This window comes from Triticum aestivum, chromosome 6A (genome assembly GCF_018294505.1).
Source record: "Triticum aestivum cultivar Chinese Spring chromosome 6A, IWGSC CS RefSeq v2.1, whole genome shotgun sequence".
NCBI classification, from domain to species: Eukaryota; Viridiplantae; Streptophyta; class Magnoliopsida; order Poales; family Poaceae; genus Triticum; species Triticum aestivum.
In genome coordinates, this window is record NC_057809.1 from 280,354,433 (window position 1) to 280,369,831 (window position 15,399).

A 15,399-nucleotide genomic window follows, 5' to 3' on the forward strand; every position below is an offset into this window, starting at 1 on the left:
AAAAGTTGGAGAAGGAATTAAATCCTTGATGAACCATCATGTAGAACCTCCATGAAGAACTCCGGTAACAAAAGGATGATCGAACGAAAAGAAAGGGAAGTTGAAAGCACAAGGTGAAGCCTTGCAATGATTTAGATGGACCTCTGTGGAGATGTAATTGCGAAAGCTTGGAACTCTTGGGAAAGAAAAGATAAAGCATCTCGAACCAAGAATGTGATATGATGCACCTCCGGAATAAGGAATTAATCATTCGGATGAAACAAGAATAAGAATTACATTATGATTATCCTTCATCAATAAAATTGATGACAATCAACGGATTTGACATATTACTTATTCTCATAGAAAAGATTAAGAGAGATGTAACATAAACTTGAGAAAATCTTCAACGAACCACCGGTAGAATTTGAAAAGCACGAATGCATAGATATGATACATGAAGGAAGAAAACTCTTGAACGAACCACCGTAAGAATTGAGAAAGAACGAATAAAACATAAAGAAACACCAGGAAGAATTAGCAAATACACGAAGATGCTTGAGAGGATTTAGATACATGAGAACGAAGAGATCACGAACCGATTAAAGATCACTTGAACCAAGCACCGGTAAAATTAGGAGAATGATAGCTGAAAGTTGAGAATGAATAAATCTTAGATGATGGGCTCCGGATGAACAAACTGAAAAGGCTCCTGAATTGCTCCGGATGGATAAAAAGAATTCTCACAATCAAACAATTATGAGAGGATGGCCTCGAATTAGAACCACGAATCTCTGAGAGAACGGATAAGATATGGAGGTAAAACTCTTCTCCGGTCTTCAAATGACGACGAGAAACACCACTAAGAATTATTGAGGCACACCGGAAGAATCAAAACGAAGAGGTTGAGCCAACAATGAAAAGAATTTGGAAGATCTTGGGGAAAGACATTTGACTGATGATAAATCATTCTTACGTCAAACTTTGAAAAGAAATTTGGGAGTAACTCCGGAAAAGAATTAGACGAGTCAGGTAAGATCCTGGAAAAAGACCTGTGGGTTAGGGCCCACTCAAAAGAAACACCGTAGAACGATTTAAAAGAGAGAATGCACCGGTTGAATTAAATGGCTTGAATGAGATAAACAACCTCGAAATAAGTTGAACGGATCTTGAATGGCAAAACGAGCCTTCTGAGATTTCTTCAGCACTTCGGAACAATTGAATAGCAAGCGGGGAATGATTATGAGGTGCACGGGCAAGAGAAGGTATTGAAACGAGGAAAAAGATATGATGAACAAAGCTTGAATTAAATCCACCGGAGAAAGAAAAAGAATGAAAAGTGACGAACTAGTAGAACATCTTCATGGAAACCACCAGGTAAGAACATTGACGGAAAAAGGAATGGAGAGACTTCACAATAATAAAAGGATACTTGATTAAGAAATTCGAGTCCTCAAAGAAAAAGGGTGGGTGGGCGGGAAAAACAAAGGCAACTTGGAACGGATGAAGCAAACACCATTGAGAAGAACTGATCATTGATCTTGCGGAAGTTGAAATGATCGTATCCACTTGAAGAGAAGCACACCGGTTAAAAAAGGATTGACATGACAATCTCGATTATCAAGGAAGGATTTAGTATCCACATCGGAGTATGTGAACACCACTTAGACAAGGGATGGAATCAACATTTGACTTCGAAGCAACTCGAATACCACGACTAAAAACAAAATAAGGATTGGCTTGCAGAATAAGCCGGAACAAACATATGATAGAGATTTCGTCCGAAGTTTTTGTGGTGGGGCCTACACGGGCTCGATCGTACAGCACCATCATGTACAAGGCAGTGCACATGACACACGAAGCGTCCCCGAGTCGCCATAGCCAAGGACTCTTTAAGACACAACGAGACCACTGTAAACCGACCGTGAATAGGCGGACCACTAGATGTCAAACCCCAATTTCAAATCATACATCTGTTGGAAAGATATCCTAAGAGCTACTTGAATTCCCACTTATAAACTCCCGAAACTTTCTGGTTATGCAATCAGGTGTTGGGGATACAGGGGAAGCATAATATCTGACCGAAATCTAGCAAATCCTACATCCAGCTGTATCCATCCTTCAACACATAACCAAGAAACCTTCGGAAATCATCTACCTCAACCTTCGAAAAACATCCATTATACGAGTTATGGCAATACTCCCGAACTCCCGCCCCAGTACTGGGTGGCGTCGAGGTTATCTCACCAACGAACTGCATAAAGGAGATTTCCGATGTCGACGCACTAAACTCAGGTATTCCAGAATTGCAACGATAAAATTGTGACGACAACACCTCGGAGCTCAACTCCCCGGGACACTGCCACAAAACCCCTGACAGGAGGCACCAAGACAATGTTCTCGTCACAAAACCATCGGAACGATTCCAAGATACCCACGTGATCCTAAAAAAATTTAGTGAAATTTGAGAAGAGAAGAGTCAAAACTCTACATCAGGATGCCTTACCAGAGCGATGAGGAGACTGGGGAGTAAAAAGAATTCCTAAACTCTCCGATATATAATTCCTAAATGACTCAAAACATTTTTCTAGACTCAAAAGCGGCAGCTAATTCAATCAAGCAATGGGGCTCCTAAGGTCGGGGAAGGCTCTAATTACCAACTTGTAACACCCTCGATGCGACTATAGCTCCCACGTGTCGAGGCACAACTTAGAGACATAATCGCATTGAAGGCATATGTCGCAAGTTAGGCAATCTTCACAACGTCCCATGTAATATATAGATAATAAAAGGGGAGAGAACATAGTTGGCTTACACTCGCCACGTCAATCAAGTACATAAATAACATTACATCAACCAAACACTCATGGCCCGACTACGGCGCCAAAATAAAAGAAGAACCCCAAATGCGACAAGGTCCCCGATCGACCCCAACTGGGCTCCACTACTGATCAACTAGAACGAAACAACACAAAGGACAAGATCTTCATCGGGCTCCTCCTGAGCTTGGTTGCGTCATCTGCACGGTCTCATCGGCACCTGCAAACTGGTTTTGGAAGTATCTGCAAGTCACGGGGACTCAGCAATCTCGCACCCTCGCGATCAAGACTATTTAAGCTTATGGGTAAGGTAAAGGTATGAGGTGGAGCTGCAGCAAGCGACTAGCATATATGGTGGCTAACATATTCGCAAAAGAGAGCGAGAAGAGAAGGCAAAGCACGATCGAGAAACTATGATCAAGAAGTGATCCTAGAACAACCTACGTCAAACATTACTCCAACACCGTGTTCACTTCCTGGACTCCGCCGGAAAGAAACCATCACGGTTACACACGCGGTTGATACATTTTAATTAAGTTAAGGTTCAAGTTATCTACAACCGGACATTAACAAATTCCCATCTGCCCATAACCGTGGGCACGGCTTTCGAAAGTTCAAAACCCTGTAGGGGAGTCCCAACTTAGCCCACGACAAGCTCTCACGGTCAACGAAGGAATAGACCTCCTCCCGAGACGTTCCGATCAGACTCGGTATCTCGGTTCTACAAGACATTTCGACAGGGTAAAACTAAACCAGCAACACCGCCCGAATGTGCCGACAAATCCCGATAGGAGCTGCACATATCTCGTTCTCAGGGCACACTCAGATGAGCGCTCCATACAACTAAAACCAAACCTCGAGTTTCCCCGAGGGGGCGCTGCACAGGACTCTAGTTTGGACCAACACTCAGAGGAGCACTGGCCCGGGGGGGTACAATAATGATGACCCTCAGGAGCGCGACTCCCAAGGGAAAAGAAAAGGCTAGGTGGCAAATGGTAAAACCAATGTTGGGCATTGCTGGAAGAGCTTTACTCAAGGCAAACTGTCAAGGGGTTCCCATTATTACCCAACCGCATAAGGAACGCAAAATCCGGGAACATAACACCGATATGACGGAAACTAGGGCGGCAAGAGTGGAACAAAACACCAGGCATAAGGCCGAGCCTTCCACACTTTACCAAGTATATAGATGCATTAATTAAATAAGATATATTGTGATATCCCAACAAGTAAACATGTTCCAACAAGGAACAACATCTCCATGTTCCAACAAGGAACAAACTTCAATCTTCACCTGCAACTAACAACACTATAAGAGGGGCTAAGCAAAGCGGTAACATAGACAAACAACGGTTTGCTAGGACAAGGTGGGTTAGAGGCTTGGTTCAACAATATGGGAGGCATGATAAGCAAGCGGTAGGCATCCTAGCATAGGCATAGCAAAAGAGCGAGCAACTAAGCAAGCAAAGATAGAAGTGATTTCGAGGGTATGGTCATCTTGCCTGAAATCTCGCAAGGAAGAAGAACACGTCCATGAAGAAGACAAACGAACATAGACGGACGGTTCCTCACAACGCGACGTTATCGAAACCAACCCGAAGAAGCAACACCGGAAAGAAACAAACAATCATAGTAAAACAACCACCACATAAACATGGCATGATGCACAATCAAGTATGATGCATGTCCGGTTTAAAGAGGCATGGCATGGCAAAATGCACAAACAATACTACAAATTAAGTGGAGCTCATTATGCAACGGAATTACATATTGACAGAACACCACATCAATTATTTAGTTCAATCTCATTTATGTACCCAACAATATTAAATGTTGTTAAACATGGCAAGAGGGTGAAGCAAAGTAAAACTACCTATCTAGTCAAGGCTAAATGAGGCCGGAACAACAAAACAACAAGTCCGGAAACTCCTCATGTGCATATTTTAAGGTTTGGTACTGTTCTGCCCTAAACACAATTTTAGAGTTGTTAGACATGCAAAGTGATGCCACCAAGTTAAACTATGCATTTTTCTACCCCATTTACATATAAAGATTATTTAAAACTGAGCTACGGTTATTTAGTTATGAATTAAAGCATTTTAACATATTATTAGAGCAAATTTAATCAAACATCAATTTAAGCATTTCAAACATGGATGACAGTTGCAAATTATTAAACTAGACAAAATTCTAGGCATATTACATATATAAGTTGTTTTAAACCAATGCACGGTTGTGGAGATATTAAATGCATGAAGTGCAAGGGGCTTTCTGTAAAACTGCAATTCTCTAGATAATTACTAAAATCACTGGACAGGAAAAAAACATAGCGGGCTGGATCTGGCTGGCCCAACCGAAACAGGCACTGGGGAAGGCTGCTCACCCATGGGCGTCGGCCCAGTTCGTGAAAGAGGCAGGCTGGATCTGGGCCTGGAGGAGGTCGAGGCCTGCTCCGTGCGGTGCAGTCAACGCAATGCAAGCGGAGGCGCAGGCTACGTTCGTTCTCTGCTCGACAGAGACTAAGCAGCGGCGACGGCAGGGATGCAGCGGCTGCTCCATCCGGCGAGATGCAGGTGAGGAAGGCAAGGTGGCGCAGGGCAGACGCGGATCTGGTCGATGACGGGGTCAAGGAAACTTCGGGCGGCGGCGGTGCTTCGCGCCACCGAATCCGGCGGGGTTCCAGTCAACAGGGGAGGCAGCGGCGCTTGACGCTCGACCTGCAGGGAAGTAGAGGGACTTGGCGCGGGGTCAACGCACGAGCAGAGCAGCGGTGGCGAATCTCGGTGGGAAGGAGGCCGGCGCAGGCAGCGGAACTTGGCGAGGCGGCCGAGGCAGGGCTTGTCGGCGGCGGACTTGACGGCGATCCCGGCGACGCCAGCTGATCCGGGGCGGCGGTCGTGGATGACGGCGAGGAATCTGACCGGCGGCGGGCTTCCAGTTCCCTGGTGCTGGCGCGGCGTCCTGCGAGAGCAAGCAGGGAGAGATCGGGAGATCTTGAGAGCGAGGCAAACAGGAGGAGACAGTAGAAGGAAAAATAAAAGGAGGTAGGGAGAAGAAAGTGAAGGAGAGGGCGACGGAATCCTGGTGGCGAGCTATGGTTGGGGATGGATGGATCCTGAGGGGGATTTGGTGTGGCGGCGGCAGAGAAGGATGGATGGGACAAGAGGCCTAAAATTTAGGGTTAGGTCCTAAATTAGACTAGAGAGTCTATATATATAGGGAAAGAGGGGAGTTTGGATCATCTGATTGAAATCCAACGATCGAGAATAAATGGCTAGGAAATCCAAATGAGAAAATGGTGATGTTTTGTAGACGTTTGGGGATGTTCCGGATCCAACGGTGACGACAGTCCGGGTCGCGTTTGGGACAATTTCCGGACGCGCGCAAGGAGGGCCGCGGGCTGATGAGAGAGGTTAGGTTGGACCTGGCGGTAGGTAGTGGGCTGTGCAGAAGGCCTTGGGCTGAGAGAGACCCGGCGACTGTTTCTGGAGAACGAAAATGTCCGACGTTAGACCAGCTATACTGCCGCTATAGTTAAACGTTGGGGCGTCAAACGAACTCCGATTGCGATGAAACTTGGCAGGCGGTCTACCTACACTATAACAAGACCGCACACCAACTCTCATCCCATTCCGAGAACATTTTTCGGCCACTTATAAAATAATATTTCAGACATGCCGCGGGCGCGTGCAAGTGTGTCTGGGCTCAGAACGGACGACAGACGGAACTGGGGAACCCGGACGGATGCATGTTTTGAAAACATGATGATGCAATGCACATGATGACATGACAAGATGCAACACGCAAGCAAAAGACATGGCAACGACGGCGAATAACTGGAAGACACCTGGCACCTCGGCCTCGGGGCGTCACAGCTATAGGGTCAGAGGGGATAGGGCACGGGGGCTCCTCCCTGGTGCGATGCGTGTGCGGCGGCGTGGGAGGACGAGAGGGAGTGGGTGAGTGATAGGGAGCGGGGGATCGGGCTAGGTTAAGACAGGGGCGCGACTGGGCCTTAGAGGCTGGCCCAGTAGAGAAGGAAGTGGCTAGAGTCCCGGCTGTTGGGCTCTCAGCCTAAAAAATAAACAAAAACAAAACAGAGATAAGAAAGAAAATAAAGAGAGGTTAGGGGTGGAGCTTGTGCAGGAGGGTATTTTTCTCGGACTCGCAAAAATGCGATTATTCAAGGAAAAATAGAAGTGGGCATGACTGAAAGTTTAAATTCAAACTCATCTGATTTAAATTCAAATGGTTCGAATAGGACGTGAGGGTTGGGAAGGTCCAAAAGATGTTCAGGATTTAGGTGTTGCTCGGGAAAGTGATGAAATAATTTAGGGCAAAGTCTGGAGACCGAATTTGAAGCAGAAAAGACACGAGATTATTTTGCAAGTGTGTTCTGGTCAGTCCAAAGTTAATGAAATCTTTTATAATAGCTCCCTAATATTGGGAGGATAAGTTTTTGAAGAGAAGTCACCATTGTGAACATCCCGCGATTTAAATGGACCAAAGATCTATAAGATTTGTCTAGTTGAGTTGCAAAAATTAATGATATGATGGCATGACGACATGATGCAATGCAAGAGATGACATGATGAATGCAACAAAGCAATTGAAACACACAGTGCCAACGGGAATAAATGGAAGGCATCTGGAGCGTCAGTCTTGGGGCATCACAACTCTCCTCCACTTAAAAGAGATCTCAACCCGACATCTAAGGATGGCACCGGGGAGAAATGGAAGAGGAAGAGGTAAAACAAAGTTGCTTCTTTGATAATCGAGTGAAACCAATGAACCTTGAGAGGTTGAAACAAAATTGAAAGAAAGAAGATAATTCAGATGAACGAAGTTGGAAACACTTCGTTAGAAAAGTGGGAACAAAAAAAAATACCATGAAAAACTTGGAGGTTGCAAAGATATGAATGACGAGCACGATGAACAAGAAAGAATTTGGAACCCCTCCTGTTAAAACAAGATAGACAAAGAGTATGAGCAAAAGAATTCGGACAACACTGTGGTTGAGAAGACAGGCAAGACTTGGTAAGATGAAAAGAAATTGAAGAGATGACACAACTCTCCGGTTAAATGGATAAGCAAAGAAAAGAACATGATCTTGGCAAAACGAGATGATGGGACGAAGAGAGCAACATCACAATGCCTTTGGGATGAAAGTATAGAAGCTGAATTGTTGGAAGAAAAGAATGGAGAAGAAAATGACAACCTCTACCACAATTTCACTTGGCAAGCATCCTTGTAAAGAAGGATTGAATGGAGTTGTTGGAAAATCAACAACGAAAAGAACAAGCTTGTTGTGGGCTTATGGAAAACATCTCAAAATTTTGAGGTGACAACCGGCCACTAACGGAATAAATTACTTTGACTGAGAACACCAAAGAGATAAAAAACTTGTTTCACCAAGAGGATAGGAGAAAACTTGGATCATTGATAAGCATCGTAATAGGAACATTCCTTAGGGAAGGCTTTAGGTGAAATATGACACAAGATAACTCCAACGAAGAGATTGATGGATCTAAAATACCTCATTCTTGACATCATGTGAATCATGAAACTCTAAGGGAAATAATCAAGAATGGTATAATGCCACCTCAAAATATAAGATGGAAAGAACTGCACCTCGGAATGCAAGATGAAGAATACTTGAGCTCCTCCAATAAGTATCTTGACGATCACTCCGAGAATGAATTAAATCCTTGGTGAATCACCATATTGAGCCTTCGTGAGAACTCCGGTTATAAAAGAATGATCGAACGAAAGGAAACTTGAAAAGAACGAGAAGAAGCCTTGCAATGATTTAGATGGTGCTTCACGACAAGGTAATTGAGATAGCTTGGAACTCCGGAAATAAAAAAAGGTGAACAACTTGGAACCGAGAATTTATTCATCATGAACAAACTCCGAAGGAAGGATAAATCACTTGGGTGAAAGAACAATAATAATTATGTTATGCTTATCCTTCATCAACTTAAATTGATGGTAAGCAATGGATTTGGCATACTACTTATTCTTGTTGAAAGGATTAACAGAGATATAGCGCAAACTTGAGGAAGGTCTTCAGCGACCCACTGGGAGGAAAGAACGAATGAATTGATATGATACCAAGAGAAGAGGAATCTTGAATGGACCATCGTAAGACTTTGAAAATGAACAAATAAAAGAGAACGAGACACCAGGAAAATTAGCAAACAAATGAAGATACTTGAGGGAATTCAGATACGAGAGAACGAAGAGATCATGAACTGATTAGAGGATATTTGAACGATGCACCGGCCGGTAGAATTGGGGAATGAGAGATGAATGTTGAGAAGGAATAAATCTTCTGAAATGATGGCCTTTGGATGATCAAGAAATGAAAACAACACATGAAATGCTCTGGATGGGTAGGAAAATAATTTCTCATGATCGGAACAATTATTAGGATGGCATGAAGCTAGAACCATGAATCTTCAAGAGAACGGACCAAGATTCAAGAGAAATTCTTCTTAGGTCTTAAAAATTCGAGAATGACGATGAGAAACACCACCATGAATTGTTGAGGCACTCTGGAATGAAGAATAGAAAAGTTGAACCAACGATGAAAAGAATTTGAAAATGATCTTGGAGAAGGCATATGACTGATGAAAATCCATTCTTACGTCACACTTTGAAAAGAATTTGGGAATAACTCCCAAAAATTAGAAGAGTCGGGTAAGATACTGGGAAAAGACCTGTGCGTTAGGGCCCACTCAAGAGAAACACCATTGGGAAAGATTACTCGAAAGAGAGATTGCACCGGTTGATTAAATGGCTTGAATGAGATAATAATCTCCAAATAGCTTGAATGGATTAAGCATGGAAATGCGAATCTTTGGAGATATCTTGAACACCCCGGAACCATTGAATAGCGAGAAGTGAATGATTGAGAGGTGCACGGGCATGAAAAATGCATTTGAAACAAGGAAAGGGATACGATCAACACTGAAAGCTTGCATTGAATCCACCGGAGAAGAAAAGAGAATGAAGAATCATAAACTTGAAGCTTCCTTAACATCTTCATGAGAATCGCCAGGTAAGAACATTGAGGAAAAGAATGGAGAGACTTCCCATCAATAAAAAGGATACTTGATTAAGAAATCTGAGTCCTTGAAGAAAAGGGTGGGAGGGCAGGAAAAACAAAGGCAACTTGGGGACGGATGAAACGAACAACGTTGGGAAAACTGAGAGGTGATCTTGCGAATGGGGAAAATGATTGGATCATCTTGACCAGAAGCTAACCGGTTGGAAAAGAATTGACATGACAATCTCGATAAACACAAAGGATTAGCATCCACATAGAAATATGAGAGCACCATTTAGAAAAGGTATGGAATCCACATTTGACTTCGAATCAACTCGAATACCACAAATCAAAACAAAACGAAGGATTTGGCTTGCAGAATAAGCCAGAACAAACATATGATAGACCCCATATCGTATCATGTGTCTGTTGGAAAGATATCCTATGTGATAATTGAATTCCCGCCTATTATCTCCCGAAACTTTCTGGTTATGCAATCTGGTGTTGGGGATACAGGGAGGCACCAATATATCACACAACTAACAAGCCGTATGCTCCAATTGTATCTATCCATCAACACATAACCAACAAACCTTCGGAAATCGTGTACCTCAACCTTCAAAAAGCATCCATTATATGAGTTGTGGCAATACTCCCGAACTCCTGCCCCAGTACTGGGTGGCGTTGAGGTTATCTCACCACTAATGGCATAAAAGAGATTTTCGATGTCGGCGAAGTCAGGTATTCCAGAATTGCAACGATAAAATTGTGACGACAACACCTCGGAGCTCAACTCCCCGGGACACTGCCACAACCCCTAAATGTCAGGAGGCACCAAGTACAATGTTCTCCTCACAAGAATATCGGAACGATCCTAAGATACCCGCGTGATCCTAATTTTTTTAATGAAAATGAGGAGAGGAAAGTCAAAACATCTACGTCAGGAGACCTCACTAGAGCGACAAAGGGGACTAAGGAGTAAAAAGAATCCTACTCTCCGATATATATATATATATATATATATATATATATATATATAATCCTAAGACTCAAAACATTTTTGTTGTAGACTCAACAACATCACCGATTCGATCAAGCAGGGGGGCTCCTAAGTCGGGGATGGCTCTGATTACCACCTTGTAACGCCCAAGATGCGGCTATATCTCCACATGTCGAGGCATGACTTAGAGGCGTAACCGCATTTTGGTTTTGTCGCAAGAAGGTTCATCTTCACACAATCCCATGTACAAGAACAAGGGTAAATAGTTGGCTTACAATCGCCACATCACACAATGATCAAATAATTCATACATCATTCAGAGTACACACATAGTCCGACTACGGACTAATCCAAATGAAAAGAAAACAACCCCAAATGCTAAATCCCGATCATCCCAACTGGGCACCACTACTGATCATCTGAAAATGAAACATAGTAATGGCCAAGGTCCTCGTCGAACTCCCACTTGATCTCGGAAGCATCACCTGCACTAGTATCATCGGCACCTGCAACTGTTTTGGTAGTATCTGTGAGTCACGAAGACTCGGCAATCTCAAAACCCGTGAGATCAAGACTATTTAAACTTATGGGTAGGATGTGGTTATCAGGTGGAGTTGCAGCAAGCGCTAAGAAAATATGGTGGCTAACATACGAGTACAAGAGTAAGATGAGAAGCTACAGAACGATCGTAAGCTAGAAGTGATCCTGAGCTACTTACGTTCGTACATAACCCAACTGTGTTCACTTCCCGGACTCTGCCGAAAAGAGACCATCACGGCTACACACACGGTTGATGCATTTTAATTAAATCAAGTGTCGAGTTCTCTACAACTGGATATGAACAAATTCCCATCTACCACATAACCATGGGCACAGCTCTCAAAAGTTTATACCCTACAGGGGTGTCTCAACTTAGCCCATCACAAGCTCTCACGATCAACGAAGGATATTCCTTCTCCCGGAGCAAATCGATCAGACTCGGAATCCCGGTTACAAGACATTTCGACAATGATAAAACAAGACCAGCAAGACCACCCGATCTGCCGACAAATCCCAATAGGAGTCGCACGTATCTAGTTCTCAAGGCACACCGAATGGGCAAGACGTTGGGTTGGCTGACACCCTGGTTGCCCAGGGGGCACTGGACATCGCCTAGATTGGACCAGCACTCAGAGGAACACTGGCCCGGGGGTTGAATTAAGATAATGCTCGGGTTAATTACTCCCTAGGCAAATTTTGGTTGTTATTAGGCAAATGTTAAAACCAAGGTTGGACCTTGCTGGAGGAGTTTTATTCAAAGTGAACTGTCAAGGGGGTCCCACAACCCCAACCGCGTAAGAAACGCAAATTCTAGGAACTTAAGACCGGTATGACGGAAACTAGGGCAGCTAAAGTGGAACAAAACACTAAGCAAAAGGCCAAGCCTTCCACCCTTTTCCTAGTATATAGATGCATTAATTAAAATAAGAGATATCGTGATATCCCAACATATCCATGTTCCAACGTGGAACAACCTGCAAGGCACCTGCAACTAGCAACACTATAAGAGGGGCTGAGCAAAAGCGGTAACATAGCCAAACAACGGTTTGCTAGGAAGGTGGGTTAGAGGCTTGACATGGCAATATGGGATGCTTGGTAAACAAGTGGTAGGAAGTGCGACATAGCGATAGAGCGAACAACTAGCAAGCAAAGATAGAACCGATATCGGCAGTAATGATCATCTTGCCTGAAATCCCACTAGGAAGAAGAACGAGTCCATGAAGAAGACAAATGGATCTAGTCGAATGAATCCACACAACTCCAGAACGAAACCAAAGCTAACGAGAGGAGCAAATCAGAAAGAAACAAACAACATGGTAAACACACAAGCATAAAGATGGCATGATGCACAACCAAGGATGATGCATGTCTGGTTTAAATATGCATGGCATGGAAAAGTGCACAAACAATACTACAAATTAAGTGGGGCTCAATATGCAACAAGTTGCATCTTGACGAAGAACCACATTCAAATATTTAGTTCGCTCTCGTTTAGGTACCCAACAATATTAAATGTTGTTAAACATGGCAAGAGGTGAAGCATAATAAAACTACATATCTAGGCAAGTTTAAATGAGGCCAGAACCAAAAAACAATTCCAAAAAATCCCCATATCATTTAGCAATTTAATGTAAACACAATTTTAAACATTTTAAAATATTGTTATCATGATGCGGATGACATATACAGGTTTTATGCAATTTTAAGAAAATGTTGACATGAGCATGATACGAGGCATTTGTCACCGTGGTGGAAAGAAAGGGTGTCACGGCGACGAATCTGAAAATGATGCCACGACAACATATCGGTTCCGGTAGCTCATGGAGATACCGGTGCAAAAGGAAGTGTGCGGATGTGCGGAACATGCTAGAGATGGTGCGGTGATCCCGGTTATTGGGTGTCCCATGTGTCGGTGGCAAGGCAAACGAGGAACAACGTGCAACTTGCAACTCGGACACGATGCAAACACAAGCATCTCATCTATCACACATGCATTCGTTCACGAGCGTCGTCTCGGGGTTATACCTACGAAGCTTGCATTTATAGAGCGAATCGACTTCATCGAGGGAAGTAGTGGTAGTAGACGTTCTCGCGACGGTAGTGGAAGTAGTGGTACACGTCTCAAAGAGGAAGTAGTCATTCATGTTTCGTAGATGTTTGGGGCCATGGCGAGGAACTTGATGTCCACGGAGTCTTTGAGGGTCGACGGTAGTGGTGCACACGTTTTCGTAGATGTTCGGGGTCGTCGGTGTCGTGGTACTTGGTGACATGCACGGGATGGTAGTTGTACATGTTGGAAGAGGAACTTGGTACACATTGTCTTGTCGAATCCGAGCGACGGTAGTGGAACTTGGTGCATGCGTGTAGAATCCATGGTCATCGTGTCATGCTACTTGCAATATTCAGAAAGGTCTTGGCGTATCCAAGCAAGGCAAAAAGCCCTCGATTCAGCGGTGGTCGAACGTGGCAAAAACCATGAAGGGGTCTTGGCGGCTTAACCGCATTTTGGTTTTGTCGCAAGAAGGTTCATCTTCACACAATCTCATGTACAATAACAAGGATAAATAGTTGGCTTATAATCGCCACATCACACAATGATCAAATAATTCACACATCATTCAGAGTACCCACATAGTCCGACTACGGATGAATCCAAATGAAAAGAAGAAAACCCCAAATGCTAAATCCCGATCATCCCAACAGGGCACCACTTCTGATCATCCGGAAATGAAACATAGTAATGGCCAAGGTCCTCGTCGAACTCCCACTTGAGCTCGGAAGCATCACCTGCACTGGTATCATCGGCACCTGCAACTGTTTTGGTAGTATCTGTGAGTCACGAGGACTCAGCAATCTCAAAACCCGTGAGATCAAGACTATTTAAGCTTATTGGTAGGATGTGGTTATGAGGTGGAGTTGCAGCAAGCACTAAGCAAATATGGTGGCTAACATACGAGTACAAGCGTAAGATGTGAAGCTACGTAACGATCGTAAGCTAGAAGTGATCAAGAAGTGATCCTGAGCTACTTACTTTCATACATAACCCAACCGTGTTCACTTCCCGGACTCCCCGAAAAGACACTATCACGGCTACACACGCCGGTTGATGCATTTTAATTAAATCAAGTGTCAAGTTCTCTACAACTGGATATTAACAAATTCCCATCTACCACATAACGGCGGGCCACGGCTCTCAAAAGTTTATACCCTGAAGGGGTGTCCCACTTAGCCCATCACAAGCTCTCACGATCAACGAAGGATATTCCTTCTCCCAGAGCAAAACCGATCAGACTCGGAATCCCGGTTACAAGACATTTCGACAATGATAAAACAAGACTAGCAAGACCGCCCGATCTGATGACAAATCCCAATAGGAGTTGCACGTATCTCGATCTCAAGGCACACCAGATGGGCAAGACGTTGGGTTGGCTGAAGACCCTGGTTGCCCAGGGGGCACTGGACATCGCCTAGATTGGACCAGCACTCAGAGGAACACTGGCCCGGGGGTTGAATTAAGATAATCCTCGGGTTAATTACTCCCTAGGAAATTTTGGTTGTTATTAGGAAAAATGTTAAAACCAAGGTTGGACCTTGATGGAGGAGTTTTATTCAAAGTGAACTGTCAAGGGGGTCCCATAACCCCAACCGTGTAAGAAATGCAAATTCAAGGAACTTAGGACGGTATGAAGAAAACTAGGGCGGCTAAAGTGGAACAAAACACTAAGCAAAAGGCCAAGCATTCCACCTTTGCCTAGTATATAGATGCATTAATTGAAATAAGAGATATTGTGTTATCCCAACATATCCATGTTCCAACATGGAACAACCTGCAAGGCACCTGCAACTAGCAACGCTATAAGAGGGGCTGAGCAAAAGCGTAACATAGCCAAACAACGGTTTGCTAGGAAGGTGGGTTAGAGGCTTGACATGGCAATAATGGGATGCTTGATAAACAAGTGGTAGGAAACGTGACATAGGATAGAATAAACAACTAGCAAGCAAAGTAGAAG